Raw genomic sequence first — 24,087 nt, 5'->3', positions numbered from 1 at the left:
TGTTTGTTTAGTCATTTCAAGCAAACTCTGCTAGCTGGTTTTGCTGGAATGGTCTCTTGGCAGCCAAATGGGATTTGTATATGTAAATATCATTTGGACATGCAGCGAGGAAAAAAGTTGGCTAATTATAGCAGCTCTGAGAAACATGAGGGTTAGTGTGGAAAACGGGCCCCAGTTTGGCCCTCTTTTTAGAAACTACAGTGACTGACTATAGCTAAACAAATCTGGACATCATCGAGGACTGTGGGATTGTTGCGTACACCATTGGAGATCTTCAACTGGCAATTTGTGAAAGTGTTACACAATTTTCAGAGCATAAATCGTTCATTGTTTACTTAAACAAACACACACTCATGACCTGATATTCTGGAAACCAGATTTTATCCATTCTTCACATTGCATGCCATTCATGTGACAGCTCTGATTACAAGTTTCCAGTTTATTAACAGTTGGTTAATAGGATTTTGTGGAAGTAGGTGTTAACATGGCTGTTTTGAGGTTGTTCATCTTTAAAGTATGTGCAGCAGGTTTGGGGGCGATAAAACACACACACACACAAACACACAATAACAGATACTTCAGTCTGTGAGTTTAATTCATGCCCGTAGTACAAGAGGAAGTTTTTCTTCTGTAATTACATGCAGTCCTGACACATGTTTATGCTAGACTCCACCAGAGTGAGGCTCACTTCGTGATAAAATAGCACTTAAAATTCCTCCCCAAATCATTTATCAGTGCCTTATTCTTCTCACTCCCTCCATTTCCGGTTACTCACTGCTTGTGGAAAGAAGGTATGATGTGCATGTCCTCCGTTGCCGGTCGTGTGTAAATTGAAATCTACACACCAGCCACAGTGAGGATGAATGTTGTATGTGGAATCTGTTTAATACAACTCGGCATGTGTTTCCTTTCATTTATTTATTTCACTCTTGAAATAGACAAGGAAGGAAGAAAATGAGAAGAGTGGAAAAAGAATCTTTGTGTATTTTCTAAACGGCACATTTCCATACTTATCTATTGCTTTATTACTGTATTATGCAGTATGTATTCTTTACCCAGTATGTAAATGTATTCAAATTCAATGTAGGAATTATTATTAACCCAGTTTAGTTAATGCTGAAAAAAATATTTGTTGTTAGTTAATTGTTAACAAATTAAAGCTTATTTTTACCATTTTTATTTACAAAATGGGAACTTCTACTGCTGTGACGAATGTTTTTCAGTTTTACAGTCTTTTTAAAAACTAGTCTGCAGTATACAGTAGCCCAGTAAGCAGTATACAAGTATTCCATTCAGAACATAGCCATTGTTGCCTGTGGTTCTAGTGTAGCTTCTCAGAGCTTAAAGGGAGTGTTTTAAATGTGTCTGGGCTGAATGGGGGTGTGGGCAGTGGTGTGGTCACTATCTGCTGTTATATGTGGAGGAGAAACCTTTGTGGATGTGTAGCGAGCTGGCAGAGCACAGCACGGTGATATTGAGGTCAGCTGTCCAGAATGATCTCATGTTAAGGAATCGGCAAGTCAGCAGGGTCAGAGCAAAAATGCTATGACGACACTTTCTCCATGCCGATAAGGACTTGCCCTCTTTCTGCTCTTCTCCTGGGAAACCGAGTGAGAGAGTCCCACCGGCACCCTACCCACCACACTGAAGAAATAGCACAGATCACACACACCTCTTTTGTGAAAGAAGACACCTTTAATAAAAGAAACTTTCTCCTTTTTTTTTCAAGATCACCTTCACATTTCCAGAGCACAATTTCTCTCTATTCCAGTTTCTTCCAGCACACACAGCCTGTGAAGTTCTAAACAAATATAAAAAATAGCTTAAAATAGCTATTGGGACGTTTCCTGGATCTCATGGCAGTGCTAACCGGTGCCTGAACAATCCCTGCCTCTGTTTCCCATGTTGCTCTGACTCTCAGTCCGGCGGACGAACTGAGCTCAGGAATTCGGCATACGGGCAACGAGAGCAGATTCCTCCTACAGAGTTCCGTTTGGAAAGCACAGGATTGTAAACAGATAATGGCTCTCATGCAGAAAGGAACCGGAAGTGGGAGGGATCGGGCCAAGTTGGTTGTGGAGTGTGTGAATGTTTTTTGTTTTTTTTTCAGTACATGTGACTAGCATTGTGTAATCTTGAGGTCTTAATTTGGCCATTTGAATGCTTGGATTGGTGTAACAAATGTGGTAGAACACTGTAAGGATCTTTGCGCATGTGGCCAAACACTCACACACCCTACCCCCAGCCGCTGCTGTTAAAAGATAGAGCCCGAGCTCTTTGTGATTTTGAGGGTGTGTAGATGTAAGATGATCAGCTCTGTTGGGGGCAACTTTGCGCTGCCTGCAGCTTAAACTTTCCCATCGTTTCGCTTTTCAATGAAGAAATTCCCCCGACACGGACACATTCTGCCACACAAGCATATGTCTATGATTTATGGCTGTGAGGTCCTTGATCAATTGATAGCAGCGAATCCTTTGGTAAATAGAGTTTCAGACGTATTGCCAATAGACTTGGGCTATTGATTGGAGTGTAAATTAAAAACTTAATCAGGTCTCTGAGATAAGATTTATCTCCGCCCCTGGCAAATTACAAGGCGGGCTCGGAGTCAGGCGAGGCGGCCAGCAGTGCCCTAGAAGAGCGTGCCAGTCCAGGGTATCAGACCGCACTCCCCTCTCCCTGGCTGCGGTCTACACTCACTCAGAAAATCTTTGCACGCTCCCTTTCCCAGCCCATTGAGTGTGCTTAGGGTATTTGACATAGTGGATTACATTGTCAAAGTCTTGAGAAATCAGGATTGGCTCTCAAAAGATTGCTTTTATTTCTTTAATGGATTGACTTGTTTTGTAATCCTCTTCCCCGCATTTTCACACTCTCGCCTCGCCTTATGATGAAATATGTAAACCGTTAAACTTTCGCCTCGTTTCCTCAATAGCCACAATCCCCCCATTGGTCATTTTCACAATAGCATTGCCACGTCCATTTATGCAGCCTATCATTGTATACATATTCAGCACGAGCCATATTTTATATGTATTAAGACAATCCCTTTGAATTGCGCATTGATTAGATTATGGATTTTTACAGTAATTGCAAAGCGGAGATTTTCTCTCTCCCAACATGTCTCCATTATAAATATTGGGAAATGAGAAAGCATCGGAATAGACGTGTTTCCTGTGATGCTCGTATCTCGGTGTAGGGATGATGCGCCAATAGAATAACCACCGATTTTGTACGATAATTGGCGTTTACCATTTTTTCAAACTTCAGTGGCATTGTGCTCTTCGGATATCTTCCTTTCTCTGTAATTAAAACTAACATTTAGTCTGTGATTAGAGGATGTACTAGACTCCTCTGTGGGATTATACTGCTCTCATTATCTCTCCATTCTGCTGCTCATATTCAGAGCAGAAAGACAGCAGACAGGTGGAGGAAGAGGAAGAAGCCTAATTGCTAGATCACCAGACTTAGTCAATAGGTGAACTTTAGGAAGCCCGGGACAGTAAATCTGTCTGGAGATGCTAGTACCTTTTAAAGTAAAGTATAAAAAAGGCTCTAAAACCGGTATTCCCATTGGTTTTCATGTAAAAATGGCTACATTTCTAAAACAATTTGAATTGAATTATAAAGGCTTGTACTTATACCAGCATTAGGTTCCAGGTTAGTTAATACTGATTAACGTTGGTTTAGTGCTGGTCTGGTTGGTGAACCAGTATAGTTGTGATGTTCACCAGCAAATCTGAGCTGTTGAAGCTGGTCAGAATCTGGTTTACCAAGAAAGGTGTCCTGGTTAGGTTAGTTAAAAGCCCTGCTTGGAACACAAGTGTCCAATGATGGGAAACCACATGCAAAACACAACATATGCTGGTGACTAGCCTGGTCTTCATTCAGGATCATTCATGACGTCCCTTTTGAGGGAGGTATGCTCACCAAAAGGTCATGTTAACTCCTGTCCTCCCAGGTGAAGGGGGTATTGAAGGTGTAAGTAATAGCCTCTCTGGCCAGATAAGCTGTGGAAAGACAGTTAGTTAGGAAAAGTGTAGGGGGATCTTAGCCTGATAAAACAACTCTTTCCTTCTGTAATACCCAACAGCTAAAATCAATACATAGGATAATACTGCTGCTATTCCTTTAGTTGCTTTTGTCTTCCGCCATGCTCTGCCCACATAGACTGCATCGGAATAAGTGTGTGCATTAATAGACGCCTGTGTAACTGGCAGGGACTGACTGATTTACTGATATATTGCTAATTTAGTTCCTCTTGAGGTCTAGCGTAACTACATGTGTTTCTCCCATATCACACTTCACTTTTTCTCTAGATGAGAAACAGTGTGTGAGCTTGTGTTGTGAAGTTACACATGTAGGTCATACAGCGCTAGTGTACCGAATGTAAAAGAAGCAAAAGGGTGTGTGTTTGTGTGCCTGGTTTCACTCAGGTCAAGTGTATGGCTTAATCTGAGTGAGGGAAGTTCCTGTCAGCACCTTGATATTTCTGGAAGTGTGTGTCTGAGTGTTTATTTCGTCCACCTAAATTTGTGGCTAAAAAACATTCAGCTCAGGCCTTCTGGTCTTCGTCATACATGGCCTGCCCTATTCAAAAACACCTTTACCTCTGGAATTTTTTGCTGTACTTCTGTAGCCTCTCTCAGTTAGAAATGGTGTTTAAACATTGCAGTATTTTAGTGTGAGTATTAGCCAGAGCTGTGGCCTAGCGTTTAGCTAACATGGTGCTATGGTGCTCATGTTAGGTTGATTTCCTCTTCTTCCTCTCCTCCACCTCATTTCCTGCACTGAATAAAATGAATGAAAACTGGATATGTTTTCAGACACTGGATAAATGCAAATAGGTGAACTTTTTTTTTTTTTGGACCCACTTAAATGGGAATAAAGGTTCCATTACAATTACATTTAAATTGTACTTTTAAAGCAAAATTTGTATTTGACATTACACTGTTTTTAAATATAAGTGTCCTTTTATTTAGTTAATAATATGTTATCTGCAAGTACAGTATGAAAAAGTATGAAAAGTACACAAAAAATCTGATGTGCACTTCTTTTTCACCAGGGTACACACTGAAGTTTAATGCTAAGACTCAGGGGTTTGCGCAGAACCTTAATCCCAAGTATGAATTACTTTTAAAAATGAACACTGCATATTTTAATTGTAAGACCACTACTAAAGTGATGCTGTTTTCTGTTCCAGCCTTCTCAGCCGTCATAGTGCAGCTGTAAAATATTGCCCCAGGTGCTGAGAGGTTAGCCTGTGACATCCTCACCCAAAGTGCAGTGTATTAAAAAGCAGTGGGGCCCCAGATCTCAGTATATCACAGAGAGAGAGTCTATGATAAGGCCTGCCTGCCTGCACGTGGATCAATGAAGGTTACTGACATCATATCACAAAGTGATAGCCAGTGCTTTACCCCTGGCTATTTATCAGCCCACAATCTCTCGGAGAGAGGAGACGATGCTACAAGGGGCTCTCTGCTTTCTCCCCGTTACCCCTTACTCTATATCCACACCTCGACCACCCTATCCTGTCTATCAAATTCTAAACTGCTTTGGTGGTGGGCCGTCCACATCAATGCTACTCAGATGCTTTAGCACTACAATAATCATTCTCACATTCATCTCTCTGCCTTTCTGTTGTTGTTTTTTCCTTCTGTGTCAATACCATGCTGTGTTTGGACTCAGCGAGCTGTTTCTAAGGGCCTTAATTGGCTATTGAATGCTTTCATTTTTTTAATCAAGTATTTTGATCATGACCACATGTATCGAGCGTATGTTTGTGTACTATAATTTCCCATCCTGTAATCCTGTGCCTCTTGAAGCCGAACAAAATGATTTTGGTGTAGGGAGACAAACATCTGTGTCCAAGGAAACATCAATGACCTTCACATCTTTACTGACCATTTTCGCCCCTCATCCATCTCTCTCTTTGTCTCACTTCCTGTTATTATTATCAGACATCTTTGCTTTGTCAAGTTTTCAGTGTGTCAGACCCCCCTGTGTGACCATGCCTCTGTGTTAGTGTGTGTGTGAGAAAAAGTGTGTGTCTATGTGTTTGTGCAAGTATGGGCGCTTATACTCTCAGGTAGCGTATGACTTCCATTTATCAGCTGCCCGGGGCACATTGTAGAGGATTTCCCCCAATGGGTTAGTGTGTAACTGCTCTGTCAATACCTGCTTGTCAAGGCAGTGGAGAGCAGAGGGAAAAAGACCCCTCACTCTGTGAACCGAAGCCACTTATTGAGCAGCCAATAGCTATTTACCTCCTGACAGGAAGGGGAGAGAAGGCCCCAGCTGAGGTAGTCAGACTTTGGCTCTCTCTCTTTCTCTGTCATTTGTTTCCTCGTCTTGTTTTGTGTGGTTTTAAGTGGACTTATGAAGGATACATTAGCAGTATAACCTAGCTTCTGTGCATTTCGTTGATCAATATCTGTGGAAGAACAGATTAAGAGCAGGCTTGAAGTGATTGCCCCTCTCAATTTAGAGAGTTTCACGCTACTGTAACACTAACGTAACATTTCCTCTAAGCTTTCCAGACTGAATTTTTTTATTTACTGTGCAGATTTTAGAGGGACACTGTGGATTTAGATGTGGTAAATTGTGTTCAATGGAGCTGAGAGTACTACATCCAAAGTTTGGGAGGAGTTCTGTCAATCACAACACAAGTGCTTAGTTCACCATGACATTTCCCCTCCTGGCATCCCTTCACCACTCTAATCTATACTATTTATTATTTAAGTCCAAAGGGGAAACAACTTGATGTTCTCTGGCCCATACTTTACTTTCACCTTTTTCATAGCATTATTCTATGCACATTTATTTTTATAGTTATATATTTTACAACAACAATTTCTGTCCTCAGCAATATAAGATGCCTTCCTTTTGCGTGGTAGATAGGTGCTTGTGGTGCAGTGATCTGTAAAGCCCAGTTTCCTCTGTGGAATCGCTGTGTTGACAGAGCATCTGGATCGGGGTGAGCTGCTCCATACACACTCAGTGCCTTACAATGTGGAGGTGACCCAGCCCAGGCTGACTTTCATCTGTCGGTCACACCCTGCCTATAACCCAACCCCGACCCCCCCCTCACCCCCTCCGCCCCCGGGCCGCAAACACCTCTCTCCTCTCCTGCCCCATCGCCTGCACCCCACCATGAATGCCTGTTTTGATGGATATTTCATTTAAGCTGATCTGCTTTGATTCAACAAACAAAAGGAGCTTTCTCTGTGATCTGCATTTTTTTCCTCCTCTTCTTTCCGTCCGCTTTTGTTTTCTTTAAACTTCTCACTCTCTCCCTCTCCCTCTCTTTCTTTGTGGGTTGAGCAGAGCGTTGTGTTCCACACTGGGCTGTTGGTGGCCTGTTGGGACACGTTTGGTACACCTGAGTCACAGAGCAAATGTTTAACTCATGCAGGTCCACAAAGAAAACAAACACACATGCATACATGCATGCACAGCTGGCCATATCAGCCTCGCATCAGGCTTCAAGACATAAAGATCTGTACGTTAAAGCAGGCACATGCATACAAAGCTCGATAAAAAACAAAGCAAAATCATATGCCTGCATAAATGGCCTCTCAAATATACCACACACGAATCCCCCTCGGTAACCAGGGTGCCTTCCCGTTGCCAAATTGGAAATGTATTTCATGTTTATTAAGTTGAAATGAGACGTTAATTCCACAAAAAAAAGCAGAAGAGTCATGCTAGAGCAGCATCTGAAGATGTCCCGCTGTTAAAGGACAGCTGTCCAAACAAGGAGAGGGGGGAAAAGAGCTAGAAAAACACATTATATAAACATTTGACAACAGTTGCTCTGTAATCTGGTATTACTTCCACAAGCGGAGGAGAGACCCGTGGTCCTGGGTTGGGCTGGGCTGAAGGGGGACACCACTGCGGTGGGGTTGAAGCCTGGTGTTCTGAAGAGGTCAGTGGCAGATGAGAGAAAATGAGGATTCATAGGAATCCCGCTGTGGAGAGTTAATCATGTTTGATGTGCATGGTTCGTTGTAAAACTGTCCCCACGTGTGAACCGGTAACAATTACCCACCAATTGGCTGCTGTGGTTTTCTAGTCCCATAAAGCTGTTTTTATTCTATATTCCAAAATACATTGCACCCACATCTCCCTATTTTTAAAGAAAGATTACACTTCTCATGTCTCTCTTTCCTTATATGCATTTTTTTTTGTGTGTGTGTAAGATGATGGTTAAATGCTTGGGGGGGTTTCCAGCGTAAAACCTCCCTGGAAAAGAAGGAGGTTTATGTCCTTGGCCTTGTGGCGGGTGGCATCCCAGCATTCCCATGTACATTGCAATTATCTGTCAGACTGTGAAGGGAAGAAATGTGCGTGTCTTGCTCTGATGCATTTATCTGTGACCAAAAAGAAATAGTAGACTACACATTTAGGTACTAGTAGACTAAAAGTCAGCACATGTCTTGACACTGAGCCATAGTGCTCAAGTGGGTAATACAAATTTGAATCTGGCATGCGACATTTCTCATTCCTGTTCCTGTTGTAAATAGTCACAAAAACATAATAAAAACGAAAAAGAAGAAATATGCTACTTATCAGCTAGTGGTGAGGCGGAACAGGCTTTCATATCAAATCTGTGCAGAGGAAGAAAGAGAAAAGCGATGAGGAAGGTGATGAGTGGTGGTGAGTTGTACCAGGATAAAGTAGTTAAAAGTGAGTCAGCTGCTTCTTTGGTTCTTATCACAGACACGCAAACATACACAGACTTCCTGTGCCCTGGCTGTCATCTCTTTAATATTGTTTTGGAGCTGTTCAGGTGTGGCTACCTTTGGCAGCAAAACCTAGTGCTTAGGGCAAATAACAGGCTAGTAGGCAAGGTGCCAGTTCAACTTTGCAAACTTTTAACTTCTTCAGCTAATTCCTCTCTTTCTCTTTTTCTTTTCTTCACTTCAGTTGTTACAGTCTTCAAACAGAGCTCAAAAAGGACTCTGGGAGAAAAAAAATAAAATAAAAATAACATACAGCGTGTGATTCTGTGGGCATTTAAGTGACTTAGAAAGACAAAACATAAGCAAGACACTCACACAAAGACACTTTTTTCTCTGAGCTGGCCTCAGTCTTTTTAGGATGTGATCTTCCCACATCAGAGTTCAGAGAGTAGAGGTCACGTCTGGAATCACTCTCCGTGCTTCATCTCTTGCTCACATGTAAGTCAGAAGTTGTAGCAGCCAGATATTCTATCGTGCAAACAAATAGATACCTGAGTGCATTTTCAGTCAGCGTCGGTAAATCTAAGGATATTTTGTCACGGAACAGAGCTGTTGGAAAAAGTGAAGATGAGCACAGCTGAACATAGCAATCTGGCGGCTCAGCACTGATTCATTAGTGACTCATGTGCTTGATACCAGTATTCCTGGCTGTTTTTAAAAATAAACCTCCCTATTTCTCAACCTCATCTCGCTGAACTCTTCATAATAGATGAATTTATTAATTCAGCCACCACAGCTTGTCTTGCTCAATCATTACTCCGTCCCAGAGTTGAGGAGCCCCGGACTAGAACAATGCCTGCTTTCCCTCAAATTCCTGTCAACCATTCAGAAACCAAGGAGACAGCAGAAAAGAGTAAGAAGGGTTGAGTTGCTACAGAGAGGCCTTGCTTAAGCTACAACCTTCTTTTCACCCTATTTCCATGAAAAGATCAGTTTAATAAATGCGTTTTGGTCAGAGCTTTGGCTTAGTGTTTAGATGGTGCTCATGCAGGATATTTGTTTGAATTCACTTGTGCATCTTTCCGCATTGTTCCCTTTCACTGCCTTTTAATTTAAAGTAACAAGAAGAGTAACAGTTTAGAATTGATGAGAAAAACAGCGGAAATTTGAACTATGGCTAATAAAGAAGTGGATGGTCTTATTGTAGTGCATGCAGGAATACTGCTTCTCTTGTGTGCTCAAACAAAAACCTGCGGAGGCAATTGCTTCTTAACTTTCATAAAGGATAGAGAAGAGAAACTGCTTTATTTTGTATTGTAAACCTTAATAATATTTTCTTAAAATCATACCTTTGTGAAAAAGCTATCAAGGTTGTTCTGTCTTTTGAGAATGACTCTTTTATTAACCCTGGTCTGTTTAAGGTTGTATACATCCTCAACATGCGTGTGTATTTTATTATTAGCTTAGTCATGTGGATGTTTTTGTTTGCACGGTAGTACAACAGTAATTAGAAGCTATAGGGACCGTATGTGAGTCTTTTTATTTGCTGGCTGCTGGGGTTAAGCTGTCATTATGAAAATGGCCGTCCTTCCCCTGCCGATACCTTTCTTCAGCTTTTGTGTGGAGAGCTGTGCTTTAATTACAGGTCTGTGAGTGATGTCACTGCTGTGGCGTCTCCTGCCATTCACCCGGCGCCTCCCCATTCCCCCCATACACGTGTGCTTAAACACACACCTGCCCCAGCTGCCCTCCATACCTACCTCCATCTCACCCCTGAGTCCTCCTCCGCCACACCGGTGCTCGGATCTAAACTACTCCCACATAACCCCAACCCCCACCCACGATTGTTAAGAGATGGCTTGATTATTTGTTTTGTGAATGTGGTTATTTAACTTTCGTCCTCAAGCGGAAGATAAGGAGTCCTACAACTGTTGTAACAAGAATGAACTTGTGCCAGAAAGGAAAGAAGTTGGTATGTACGCAGTTGTTAGAGAATGACTCTTTCTCAAGGTTTTTTTTTTTTTTTTTTTTTTACTTGTATGCATACCTTACACATGAGTTTTAAATGTGTGTGAGTATGCAGGGGACATGTCTCTGACTGATTTGGATTCCCCAAGAGGTTATTGCCAGAAAGAGCAGAAGAAGATGAGACACACCACTGAGTGAGGGAACATTTCAATGGTGGAACACCATAGAGGTGAAACGGCTGGAGAAGTAGGATAAGGGAATGTTCAAAGCAAATCAATGTGGACGTCATGCATCAGCACTACACTTGACCTAGGGAATGCGTTACCTAAAAGGCCACAAAAACCGCCCGGAGACCATGGAGCTCTTATCGTAGATGTTAGATGACCCTGCTGGAAAAAAGGAGAAGGATCCATCATGAAGTCTAAGAGCCCTGCAGAAAAACAGGATTGAAGACATTTTCTCTGCTTTTTCTATGTGAGGAGAGAGCAAGGGGAAAGAATGGTAGGTAATGTTATCTTGTTCACAGTTACAAGGATCCTGCTCGGAGAATTCTATGGGGTTTCAGGTTTCTAATATGCATATAAAGTTTCTCTGGCACAATGGAGCTTTTGTGGAGTGCAAAATGACCCCCCCTCCTTTGCCTCTCTCCCTACGTTAAAAAAATGCATTCATATGCTAGCAGAGCTATGAGTGCGGACTCAAGTTTCTAATATCTTTATGTGTTGTGTCGTCACAGAGCCCCCGCGGGCTGAAATGTGCATCTCATTCACCAGCTCCGGCACTCTGCCAGCACTGCCAGTGCTGCTTCCAGAAATGGATTAGGGAGAAAATCTAGGAGAAACAAAACAAAACAAAAAACCTGGAATGACAGGTAACCCAAGTCAAAGAGAAAGACAGCAAGAGAACAGAAAGAGAGAGAAAGCAGACGATAATTACAGAGCCTTTTGTTTTCGGGGCCACTTTTAGCTGGCTACTCAAGTCCCTGATCCCAAATATATGCCTTGTAATTACAGTAGTGGGCCCCATTAGGGCAGAGGTCTCTGGGGTGTGTGTTACATGTGTTGAGGTAAGAGATGGCACATTTGTGTACCATATCCTTGTCCTGATTGGCTGAAGATGCTTGGGTCAAGTTGGTTGAGTCAAGTCCTGCTTTCAAGTCTGTTACTGCCATGAGTGCTGCTAGAAATGCCCATTCTCAGAGTTCACAGCTGAAACATACAACCTAATTCACATCTGTGGGTGTCTCCTCACTACAAGCGTTCCTTTTCGCTCTTTCTTTCCCTGTGTGCTGATGCAGGGAGATGTATGGTGATTATGACAGGCTGTCTCAGTGATGACTGCCCAGTGTGGCTTGTGTCATGTCAAGTTGACTGGGACTTTTTGGTGGGGTGTCCATAGAGGCCAAGCGGTAGGAACACCACCAGTACTGGGTATCACTAGACTGAAGGAGACAGTGCCAGACCTCACTTACAGGGGAATTTTCAAGCCATGGCACCCGGCCAGATCCTTCCATTGTCTTAGCTCTTGTAGATCAGCATAGTGACACACAAACACAAGCTTAGATGAACAAATAGCATGGAGCCGTGCCTTGAGACTGTATATTGGAGAAGAGGAGAAGGTGACAGCGAGCAGAGGCATGCCTAAGTGTGTGTGCCTTGTGGGTACATCAAGCCAACCTGAGAGCAAAAGAGGGAGATCTGCCTCTTTAAGCTGTTAGCTTTCCTAATAGATTCTTAAGCACTGGCTTTAGTGCATGTTAAACCAGGATTACCCAATCAATTATGGCCAGTACAAACAAGGATTACTTAAAACACTACATTTTTCTTGTGCAAAGGGTAAAAACGAGGCAAATGAAGGGAATGGCACTGCTGGTGATAAGACAAGCAACTCATCCAGGTCAGTGTGACCCTGAAAGAAAGGGACATTCGTTATCAGAGGGTTGCCAGCAAAAGGACATTGCCTGGCTTTGCCGCCTCTTCCGGGTCCACACTTTGGTGATGTAATCTGATATTAGCTTGCTGTGTCACTCGCATCAGTGCAAACTCTGCAAAAGGCACAAAGGGTGCACTAGAGAGCAACCGTCTGAGCCATAAAATGTCCAATGGGACACTGCAGATATGCACACACATCAGACATCACAGGTTTGAATGTGTGCATCAAGAATTTTCCTTATGCTTGTTGTTTGCAGCAGAACCTCTATAGGACTTAATTTACAGTTAGTGGGTGTTGTTATGTCACTCTCTAGGGCAGTTTATTTGCACAGGTTGTGTTTTTCATTTGAGAAACAAAGTAAGGGGTTATGCTTCTGTAGTGAATTGCATTTTGTCAATGTAATGCAGTTTCAGTGTGGCCATGTTGATAGTATTATGCAATATGGGTTATAACAGTTTCTTTGAAGATAGAACAATAACATGAATGAATTGCATGCATATTTCTTAAGCCAACGTTTGTATGTACGTGTCTGTGTTCTGGCCGTGACCTTCCTGAAACCTGATCCCGAGGGTGTACGTGCTGATACATCCCCATCTCTGCAAATATACAGAAAGGGCATAACTCTGTGTCTGTTTACTTATTTTAATCTCAATTAGCAGCCAGAATCTTGCTGCACAATGTGAAGCAAGTATGGACACATTCTTGCCAAACCAGCTCTGTGTGTATGTGTGTACTTCTGCGAGCGTGTGTGTATGTGTTTAATTAAGCTCACCTCTCAGTGAACCAGTACATACTCGGTGCATGTTGTAAGCACATGATGGTTGGAGCTTGCCCACACTCTACCGCCTGTTCCCTTTCTTTAGTTTCCTCACTTTTCTCTGACTCACTTTTCCGTGACACCTCGACTGCCTGTTGTGTCATTCCATGAGTTTCTTTGATGAAGTATTCTACTCAGGCTTACAGTGTGAGTTCTCCCTTTTAGACGATACACAGAGCCTTTGAAAATAGCTTGTATGTCATCTTAACCTCTGAGTGAGGGGTCAGCCCCTGTTGAAGAGAGTGCTCAAGGCTAAAGAGAGCAGGAGAATCCCACTGGATGTCTTTTATAAACCCTTTCCCCCTTTACATTCCTGCACCATCCCGCTCTGCTCCCATCTCTGTCCGGGTGGCGAGTGAATGGTGACTGTAAATCTTCTCTACCCTTCCTTCTGGCAGGGTGACTGTGGTAGGAAATAAGAGTGGCCTAATCAGGCCTAATAAGAATGTGTCAGTGACGGGGGGGTGCTGTTGAAAAGGCTTGAGTCCTCTGTGGAGACACAAATAGACAGAAGACATGCCAGGTATTGAGTTACAATGTCTGGGCTGAACTAGAAGAGCTCTCTTAGTGTCTCCTACATAATGTACTAACACAAGGCATGACTTTACTGCTGGTTATTATAGCTACTATCAGTGGTACACAAGAATGTGGTTGCATGTGCTTTTGTGACATGAGTTAACAACACATAAAAAAAGTTGTATTTATGAAATGTAAAACTCATCATAGAGCTGTATTTAAGTCATTGTGTGCATTGCATGTTAATGTGAACTGAATAAAATAATAAAATGAGCATCATGTCATTGACCCACATCTGTTTCTGGCGATGCTGTCGTGCAGTACACATTTTGTTGGCTTCAGACGTGTGACACTTGTAATTCAGATTTTCTTTGTCACTGTTGCAACATTTGTCTTTTATATTGTTTGTGATGCGTCTGTAGCGCATCTGTTTGTTTTCTAGTGTGTGAATATGATCCCATCTTTATCACATCTGTGTCATCAGCTGTGGGAGCCCTCGGGCTAAATCCCACCTCCAAGCAAGCTGAGAGACAGGGGGGGAAAAAAAAATATGTGACTGTGTTTCCCCCTTTAGAAATGAATCCTACTTAATTAAGAAGCAATGAAGAATCCACAGATAGCATTCTGTAATTAGCTTAAGCAGGGTCTGCTGTAACCAGATCCACTGCATTAATGATAACATAAGGCCCTGTGAAAAGCATCATTGTTCTCCGGATAATTGCCCTTTTAGTTAACGGAGGGCAGGGGAAAGGCTCTCCTTGTTAGAGAATCTTGGCTGGGGTTGTCGACAGCCAGGGGCACAGATAAGAATGGGTACCCAGGGATGGGGCTGGCACTGGCCCGGTGCCCACTATGACAAGCCCATTTGTGCTCTCTGCCGAAACCCGGATTGCATGTATAGGAATTAGTCCTCCCCTGGGTGTGAAGGGTGGTGGGGGGGCATGTGTTAATGACATGCCCCTGAAGGCTAATGAATGAAGAGAGATCAATAAAATAAGGCAGATGTATGCAAACAGCATGCTGATTATGTTGCCTAATGACGCCTGCTTGAGCAGAGCTGAGACGGGAGGGATGGGGAGGGGAAGAAAAGTGCCATAGAGGCACATGGAACATTTACGCCTGCTCACACACTACCAAGGAGTGAATTAAGTAGCTCCTACTCAAGGGGTAAACTGTCAACTGATTAAATGTCATAGATTTTTTTTTTCCCCTCTATGTCCATGTTGTCAGTGTCACATTTATATGAAATAAACCAGTGTTTCCTGCACCACTGAGCCTACTGCCATGGCAAAAAGAAATTATATTTTATCTGAACTGTGAGCTTGGAGTCTGAATGGAATGTGATGTAAACACTGTGTAGCACAAAGTAATTCTATGAAAACACTTCTTTCTATTGAGTTGTCCTTATCGGCTGCAGGCAAAAACAAAATGCGGTTAGTCTGGTATTCCGGTTCAAAAACAAATCAAACTACATTTAACTAATGTTCATTTATACGACTGTAAACCTGTAAAAATATTGTTCATTGTTGTCTTATGTTAGGTACTGCACTGACTTAAAACATAGAATGTGCCTTTTTACAAAAGCTAAGAATATAAGAATATAGTGGTGTTAAGTCACACTCTAATACATTTTTTCAGAATCTTTGTATTGTAGTTCATGTTAGTTTTTTCCTATAGAGTGTTTTTGGTAGCATTTAATAAGTTATATATGTTAACATTGTCTAAAGCAATACCTAACACACACACACAAAAAAAAAAAAAAAAAAAAAAACAAACAAACAATGAACACTACTCTTAATCTTCTAATCTTTTGTTAAACTTCTACATATCCTAACTATTAACATTTCATTGTTAGTTATTCAAGACTAGCTTTTTGAAGGCAGTCAGGGGCTAGGGGTTAGGGTGCAGCCTAGAAAGGACAGGTAGCTTCACCTGTTTGGAGCTCTTTTCTTTTGAGCTCCCCATTGTATCCAACCAGCCGGAGCTGTTAGAAACACGATATCTACCTTTAAGCAGAAAGGGAGAGCAGCCAAGACTTAACTGCTGTCTCATCCTGGCAACTGCATGAGGACTCAGACAAACAGAAAAAGCCCAAAGAGAAGTCCCCTCCCTCTGTTCCCTTTTGGTTTATTCCAGGATCAGGTCCTCTGAGGAATGTGTCTAGCTCTGTGTACTTGTCCAATTCAGCCAGAACTAGAGTCTAAGTTCAACAGATAAAGCCCAGGTCTGCACTTTCCCCAGCAGGACGTTGCTGGTGTCGGGTTTCAGTGTAGGTGACTGAACGTCTTAGATTTTGAGTGTTGTTCTCTTTGTTTCCTCTGACCAAGCCACTTGGGTTTACAAAACGACAGGCAAAAGACTTCATGAGAACAGACGTCCAACACTGTGGCATTGTGCCAGTCTCGCAGAAGTTGAGACGTTTGCTAGTGTGCTCAGAGGGATATTGTAAACGAAATCGTCTGGTGGAATGAAAAACTGTCTGATGACATACAGTAAGAGCACTGACAATGGGGTCTACGCTGTACGGCTGCATTATTTGAATAAAAACAAAGCCAAGCCAAATGACACGTTCTGCAATGCTTCAATTGTTTTATTGCATTGGCTTGAGAATATAATTACGCCTCTCCACTCCCCTTAGGCTTGAAATTAAAACCCTAGTCCACTGTTGAAGACCTTGGAGGACTTTCCAATAAGAGGCCAGAGAGCAGGTGGTGACCCCCTGTGGCCTTGGAGTATATTATTGACCAGGGTCCGGCACCCCAGTTGATTGCTTTATTGTATTGCTATGAACCTCGGTGGCTGGAGACCTCTGGTTGACCCTGGGACTGGAGGGAGCATTGCAGTGACCCTCACCTTAGTGGAAGAGATATGTGGCTTTGACCTGTGCCTTGATGAGGGAAGGATTGACCTGCAGGACTGCAAGGATAATGGCTCTTTTTCCAGTCACCTTCCTTCTGTCTTAGCCTGTAATTTAAAAGCTGTTGGGTCAGTGGTGTCTTCTGCATGCGGGTGGGGATCTGCCCTGACTCCAGACCCTGTACATGACCCAGTGGTGTTCATCATGGCGGTCTGGCAGGAGGGAGGAGGAACAGAATGCCGATTAATCTTTTGATACTCCAGACCTGGGACTTAATCTACACTGCTGGGTACCCAGTGACACCTACAAAAATCTCTTCATCATTGGAAGTGAAGGGTCAGTAGCATAAAGGCAGATGCAAGCCGGTTTAATGCAAGCACATACCTCCCCCTAGTTGATATGAATATGTGGTTGAAGCCCCAACTGAAGACGTCATGGATTTCTTGCTTCTTGTCTCCATTTCTTGATAAGACTACAAACCCCGGAGTTGTGATTGATACCTGCTGGATCTCCTGTGCTCTCCATAAACTGTCACTCTGTCAACCTGATCAAGGCACTTCAGACTGGCAGGAGAAAAAACTTTCTAAACGCACATACACAAGCTTCTCACTTCCTTATTATCTTTTGTCTTTCTTTGTTTTGTCTTAAGTGCCAGTTTCCAAAGGCTTCCATCAAAAGCTCCAGCAGTAAAAGCGGGTTGCTGAAATGTTTGAATAACAGCCTTGAGTGAAGTATACTTGATCCCTTTCACATGCAATATTACTAAAAGACATGGTTTTTAATGTGATGCATTTCTCTTTAGATTTTATTTTTAAATTGACTTCCCTGTCAGTGTGCTCATAATGAGGATGAGGAATGGATAGGTTTAGATAATGAGCAGGCGGTGACAGGGCCAGCAGGTGTTGCTTTGGCTTCCTTGTCCGTTCCGCCTCCCCCACAACCGACCCTTTATTCCATCATGTCTTATTGGCTTACATTTAAGTTTTTATAGCTGTTCATTTCTTTTTCTCGTCTGTTCATTTTAAGATTGTATGTAGTCCTGGGTTCGGTTAGGCTTTCATCCCAGGACATCCTAGCTGTTTGTTTGCTTCGAGCATCACAGCACCATTTACTTTAGTATGCAGAGCTTTGTTTGTCTAATGCAGGCTCGCTCACCGTGACCCAGTCAGGCTAGCGATTGAACTCCATTTGCACCCGCCCAATGAAAGGAGTGCACCTGGCATCATAGCTCACTTCAATTAATCCCTCCGAATTACAGTCCCTGAGCCAATTAAGCACCTCTCATCTTACACAGTCCCTCCCCAGCACGAGGCTCTGTCCATTGCAGACATCAACCGTTCAGCCCTATTGAGAGAGGGGTTGGGTGTAACACCTTTGCTCTCTTCTCCGCATACTCCATGCAAATGTTGGCCTGATTTGGCAGATTTTATAGATTGCCTGATCCTTGAAACACTCCCTAAATTGGCGGAAATGAAACACTGGGACCTTTTCCCAGAGTTTCCCAGCGGTGACTGCAACTCTAGATAAGTGTCAACAATGTTTCAGAGAATACCTGTTCGATTCTGTTAACTTCTCAGAAATTATTGATCTGCATTTCAGCACACGTATGCATTTGTGGAACATTTTAGCGTATCTGTGTAGCACTTCAAATACTAAGCCATGTGGAGCATTTCCCATGGTGTGTTGGCATGTGTACATAGCCTCCCACTCGTGCCCAGAACACTGGCATAGGCAATTCATTACCAACTTTCTGCTCCACCGAGCGTTTTCATTCACGGTATAGCACTAAATCTGGCAGCTTTCCCTTACCTTGTATACACACACACAGACACAGCAGCTGTGTGTGACAGGTTCTCTAATGGTAAGGAAGATTGAGCAGAGCAGTACCGTGGCCTTATGTTAAGATCCCAAGTGCCTCACTGTTGATCTTTTAGTCCTGTTTCCTTTAGTAATCTAAAAACGTACATCCTGACAGCCATCGAATGTTTATCTTGTTTTCTGGCACACTTCCTCTTTGTCAGAACAGTGACATCATTAATTAAGCACAGGTTCAAGCTCTTCAAGGCATGGCAGATTCCTGTTTCTCTGAGCAGCACACAGACTTGTGTTATATTTTAGTAGCATCTAGTGTGTTTCATGATTTTGAGTCAGTGATATATTGGAATATATATGATACAAACAAAACAAACAATAAATAAATAATATTTTCAAAATCTAGTTTAAAAACACGTCATAAGGTCTTAATATTGGTTTCATGTTTTGAAAAGCTGGTGCAAACATCATGCACATTTCAAGTAATAAACCATTATCCTCACACCTGTAATAAGAATACACAATCCTAATCATTATGCTCAAAAATGTTTTCAAAATTATTATTTTTTTTTTCTTTCTTTCTCTATTTTTTTACACACAATCTCTTTATAACTATTTTAAGAAATAATGTTTTTACCAAACTATGTCAAGAATTGCATTTTTTGAATATGTAATGTATGATGCATATCAAGAGTGATTTGCCATAAATGTTAATTATAAGGCAATATATAGCTTTCACATACATACATTCTCAGGGTATATGAAGTTATATGTTTATAACATATACCAAATTCCCATAGTAAAATTCCTATGTACATGTGTTAATAATAATTATATGATGATTTTTATATAGTTTTATATGTAGCAGCTATATATATATAGCTGCTACATATAAAACTATATAAAAATCATATATATATATATATATAATTTTTTTTTTTTGTAAATATATTTTATAAATTGAAATTGATAATGTTTTTGTAATACATTTTACAATTATTATTTTTTTTTTTTGTAAATATATTTTATAAATTGAAATTGATAATTTACAATTATTATTTTTTTTTTTTGTAAATATATTTTATAAATTGAAATTGATAATTGGAAATTCCCCCAGCAAGAGATGATGGACGGGAGTTTATCCCTTCGACTCGCAACAGTGAATAGGCCCTGTCGTTGCAGTTTGATGTGTTTGTAATGAAAAGGTCTCTGTGTTACTCCACCATGCCAAATATAACTTTCTGGGTGTGATACTGATTTGTCTGTACTCGACACTTACTTGTTGGCATGTTCCTCAAGTCTGCATTACTCACGGCTTGTTTTCTGGCCCATACGCTGAGCCCTGGGAGACCATTAGTTATTGCAGGAGGTGTGTGTGTGTGTGTGTGTGTGTGTGTGTGTGTGTGTGTGTGTGTGTGTTGATGGGAGAGTTGGAGGGGGGGTTTCCATGTATCTTTGAGTCTCTCATTCTGCAGGTAATTACACAGCAATGTAAATTACAGTGAGGCAGCAAAGAGCCATGGCCCCTGCCGGCACTAGCCTGGCCCTGCATTCGCCCATCCTACCTGACCCTGCAGCTAACAGCTTAACACAACAAGCCACATCTTAGAATGGGCCCCTGTCCATGACTGCCCTCAGATAAATCATTAGCAGATGATGCCTTATTTTGAATCCCCTTTCTTTTTCTCTTTCACCTTCCATCTCTACCTAACCCTGCCATACAGTATGTGTAGTTCAAAAGGAATCATATCTGGTTAATATTTAGCTGGCAGGTCCCCGGGTAAAGGGGTGTAGACTGTTGCTTTGGAAAGCTGAAACTCGTAGGCATACTGAAGGTCAGAGATATACTGAAGATATGTTTCTGTCCACAGAGGAATGTGGCTTCTCTTCCAGGATCTGACCTTTGACCCTGTTCTGACACATGACTTGGATTCTTTAAGCTGCACTAACTCTCTTTCAGGTCTGTCTGTTATTACACACACATTGATCTGTCACCAGCAGTTAGAGCTCCATGGTCCAGTATCTTCCTCTGCTTTTAGACGTAAATCCTAAAAACATGACCACAGAGTGAATGGAGATCAGTGTCTTTCTCTGTTATTCCTACCTCTCTCGCTCCATATCTCTCTCTGTCTTTCACCTTTTCTTTCCTCCTTTCTCTTTCTGGCCCAGCTGGGCTCCAGATGTAATCTGCATTTCATGTGGCGCAGTGCAGGGAGGCAGGCCGTGTGATCGGAGCAGCGCTGGGCTGAGACTGGGATGGGCTTTGGGTCTGCCGCTCAGCGGTTCAGCTAGATGTTGCGGTTAGCGTGATGTGAACTTTGACAGTCTGTGTCATGCTTAATGCCTCACTTCCCAAACACAGCTCAGTGAGGCTGATTTATATCTAACAGGTGCTGCATTCAGTGCAGCAGCGGGGCTGATGGGATGGGGGACAGCTTGTGGCCGCCTCGTTAAAGAGAGGAGGAGATAGAAAGCTGATTCTCTGTCTGACGTCCACACTTGCCAGCAGCAAAGCCTAAATGTGAGAGTCGATGGAACTTGGACTTGTAAACAGTTGACACGCTTCTGAGATATTTAACTATTCTTCTTCCTATCTCACATGCTTTGGATTTCCTCTCGCCCTGCTTGGGCTTTTAGGCGCGGTGGGCTCTCTGACCTCTGCTGAGTGCACAGTGGCTTAAGTCTTGGCAGACACCACAATGCCAGGATTGTCTGAGAGTGTTGACATGCCAGCAAACTTTGACGGGCTTATGTTAGTGGCACGGTTTCGGTTTTCCCCCTGCCGCCTCTGTGAAGGCAGTCCTTAGCCTCCTCTCTCTTCTTTCTTTCTTTCAACTTTCTGCCTGTTTCTGTCTTTCTCTTTTGCCCTTCTCTCTGATAGCAGTCCTTACCAGTTTGCCTGTAAACTTGGACCTGGATCCGTTTTAAATCTGGATAATTATCCAAGGGTTTGCGAGTATCCTTTAGTCCTTTCCTGTTAGTCTTTGTAGGTGATTAGAAATCTTCTGTTTTCTGGTGGGTGTGGCCAGACTGTGACTGAAATTGTCAAGTGTGACAATAATTTCAAACAAGAAGTCGTGAAAAAATTGACTAAACAGTTTCCTTTTAGCAGTTAGTAATTTGAATCAGAGAATTGTTTAGAGAAGGGATTCCCTTACTGAAATATGAATCAATTAAAGAAAAAAAGAAACAACAAAGAAAGGAATCACCATTGGTAATTGCATCAAAATCACTTTTGTATAACTTGCCAAATTGTAAGTAAATTGACTCATTTCATTTTGGGATTTCTTATATTTTTTAAGTCTTAGATCTGGGTGTGGCCTTCTTGTTGGATTAACACTTTTGTTTTCTGCTCCAAGTAGGACAACCTAGAAGTGTCCTACATATAATCAAATTAGTTTTCGGTTTGTAAACCCAACCTTCACACTGAGCTCAGCTTTTTGTCACCCCTCCCCTGCTTAATGAAACATTTGTTGTGTGCCTCGACAAGTCGGAGGAAGAACATTAAATGTTTTCGAAGTTCCTCTTTGCCTGGAGCGTCGGCATCTTTCCACACCAGCCTCGAGGCCACCTTGTTACACAGTTAACTACTTGTATTCTCATAGTGTTTTTGTCTTTCTCTTCCTCTGTTGAGATTTATTCATTTCATCACCACTGAGGAATAATGCAAGTCTCTTTACTTGCTTTGCCTTGGCCCTTTTTCTTGTAAATACTGCGGGCTAGATCTGTACAGTGCAATAAACCACTGGCGTCTGTAGTTATGGTTATGATTTATTGGTAGTGTCTACATACCACAAAACGATACACTTAGATAATGAGAGTTGTTACTGATCAAACCATCTGCAGGTGAACTGGCACTGTGTAGCTTAGAAAATAATAGTGCAAATATTAACAGTTTGGTTGTTGTGTGTAAAATGAAGCTTTCAACATCATTACAGCTGTCAGCTCCCCTTTTATTTATGTTTCTGCTGAAAATGAGCCTGCTAAGCTTCCGTAGCAGCCCGTAAAAATAGACTGTGAGTAAGTAAGAGCATAGTTACCTCATTAGAGATATACTCCACTGTTGTTCGAGAATAGCTGGGCTTTAAGAGTCAGTGCCATCAATAGGAATCTATTTAACTCCCCCCGGCAGTCCCTCAAACTCCCACCTGCAGGTTATGCTATGAGAGCAACCTGGAAAAAAAAAAGTTTAACTGTAATTTGTTCACTCTGTTTTTTTAAACGTCCGGATGTTCAACACCAACAAAACTCTGGCTTTGCTTCCCTCTGTTTCTCCAAAGAATACATAATTCCTTGTACTTTATTAACACTCCATAATTCTTTAAAGGGGGTCGGGGCAGGTAGGGGGTGCATTAGAAAGCCATCCTCCCTTGAGGTTTATTGCTTAAAGCAAGCACGGTTCTTTCCCAGGATAAGAGATTTAACTAAGCAGAGAGGAATTTGGGCCAGAACTCATAAAAGAAGAATTTGTGTACCAGAGAAAAAGTTCATACTTTCTTTCCAAATCTTTGTGATTAATGACTTTAACAAATGTGAAGTGGAGGGTGAATGGAGATGCAGTGTAGGGTCTTCAAAGAAAGCCTCTAATTATTTATCCAGGATATCCCGCTGAAGAATTAGAGCGAAGAAATCACTTCCACAGAATGGTTTCACTGGGACGCCCTTTAATCCCCCTTGTTTGTGCGAGCGTGCTTGCCTTTGCGCCGGTATTAGATCCTCTGTCGCTATTTGAATACTCCACGGCCGGGGAAGGACATTGCGTCTTCTCCTCCCCGTTACTGCTTTCCTGACTCCTGAACCCAGAACAGCTGTCGCCCTCAAATTTCCACCGTAGTCTGCCCTCCTGTGCCATCCAGAAGGATCGTATCGCACTCCTCGGGTTTAAACGTTTAACAAAACACCAGGCCTCGCCATGACTCCTCTGCCTGGCAGCCTTGAAACCTCTCAGTGTTTCTCAGTGTTTTTGACTTTTAGCGCCCTGTTATTGGATCATTTGTGAGTTTTACACTTGTTGACACAGAGTGTTAAACCCAAGAGTAAGCCTGTCTCTTCTTGCGTTATGATTCTTGTCACTTACTGGACACCTGATAGCTTGGATTTGTTTCAGCAGAGCACTAAAAGGGTGTGTGCGCCTTTAAGATTGCCCTACTTGGGATATTTGGCTAATTCCAGGTGCTGTCTCTCCCGTCGCTCTGTTTTACCAGGTGCAGGACTGGGTTATTACTAAGGTATTTGTTTTCCAGATTAGTTAAAAAGGCCTTGGATTAGAGGAGGGCTATCCAAGCTCTATTCAGCATGCCTGTTGCTGATTCCTGAGTTGAAGCTCGGGTGCTCAACATGTAGTTGAAGAGCATATTGTGGCATTACTCACGAATAATCCTTCATGACTTCACCACAGGGTGGAAAATTACAACCAAAGGTCTTATGTAGGCCTTAAACCCTGAAGAGCACAGCCCTGGAAAACAAATCCAGTATCCCAGTGCTGTGTGCAGCTGAAGTCC

The 24,087-nt window shown here is 42.3% G+C and overlaps 1 protein-coding gene across 7 annotated transcripts in view; it reads left to right on the top strand.

The window, feature by feature from the left end:
- The window catches only part of LOC109093359 (zinc finger homeobox protein 3-like), a 251,763-nt gene that overhangs the window by 130,653 nt on the left and 97,023 nt on the right, over positions 1-24,087 (top strand). The window contains exon 1 of one of the 7 annotated variants that reach the window (XM_042761111.1): positions 7,124-11,153. The exons of the other annotated variants lie outside the window; for them this stretch is intronic. The gene's annotated coding sequence lies outside the window, so the exon portion shown is untranslated. Of the gene's footprint in view, positions 1-7,123; positions 11,154-24,087 lie in introns of those variants that run through there. 7 annotated transcript variants of the gene reach the window in all.

The sequence above is a fragment of the Cyprinus carpio genome, chromosome A7 (assembly GCF_018340385.1).
Source record: "Cyprinus carpio isolate SPL01 chromosome A7, ASM1834038v1, whole genome shotgun sequence".
Taxonomy (NCBI): Eukaryota; Metazoa; Chordata; class Actinopteri; order Cypriniformes; family Cyprinidae; genus Cyprinus; species Cyprinus carpio.
Note: the sequence above shows the minus strand (reverse complement) of the source record. Positions and strands in the feature narration are given on the sequence as shown.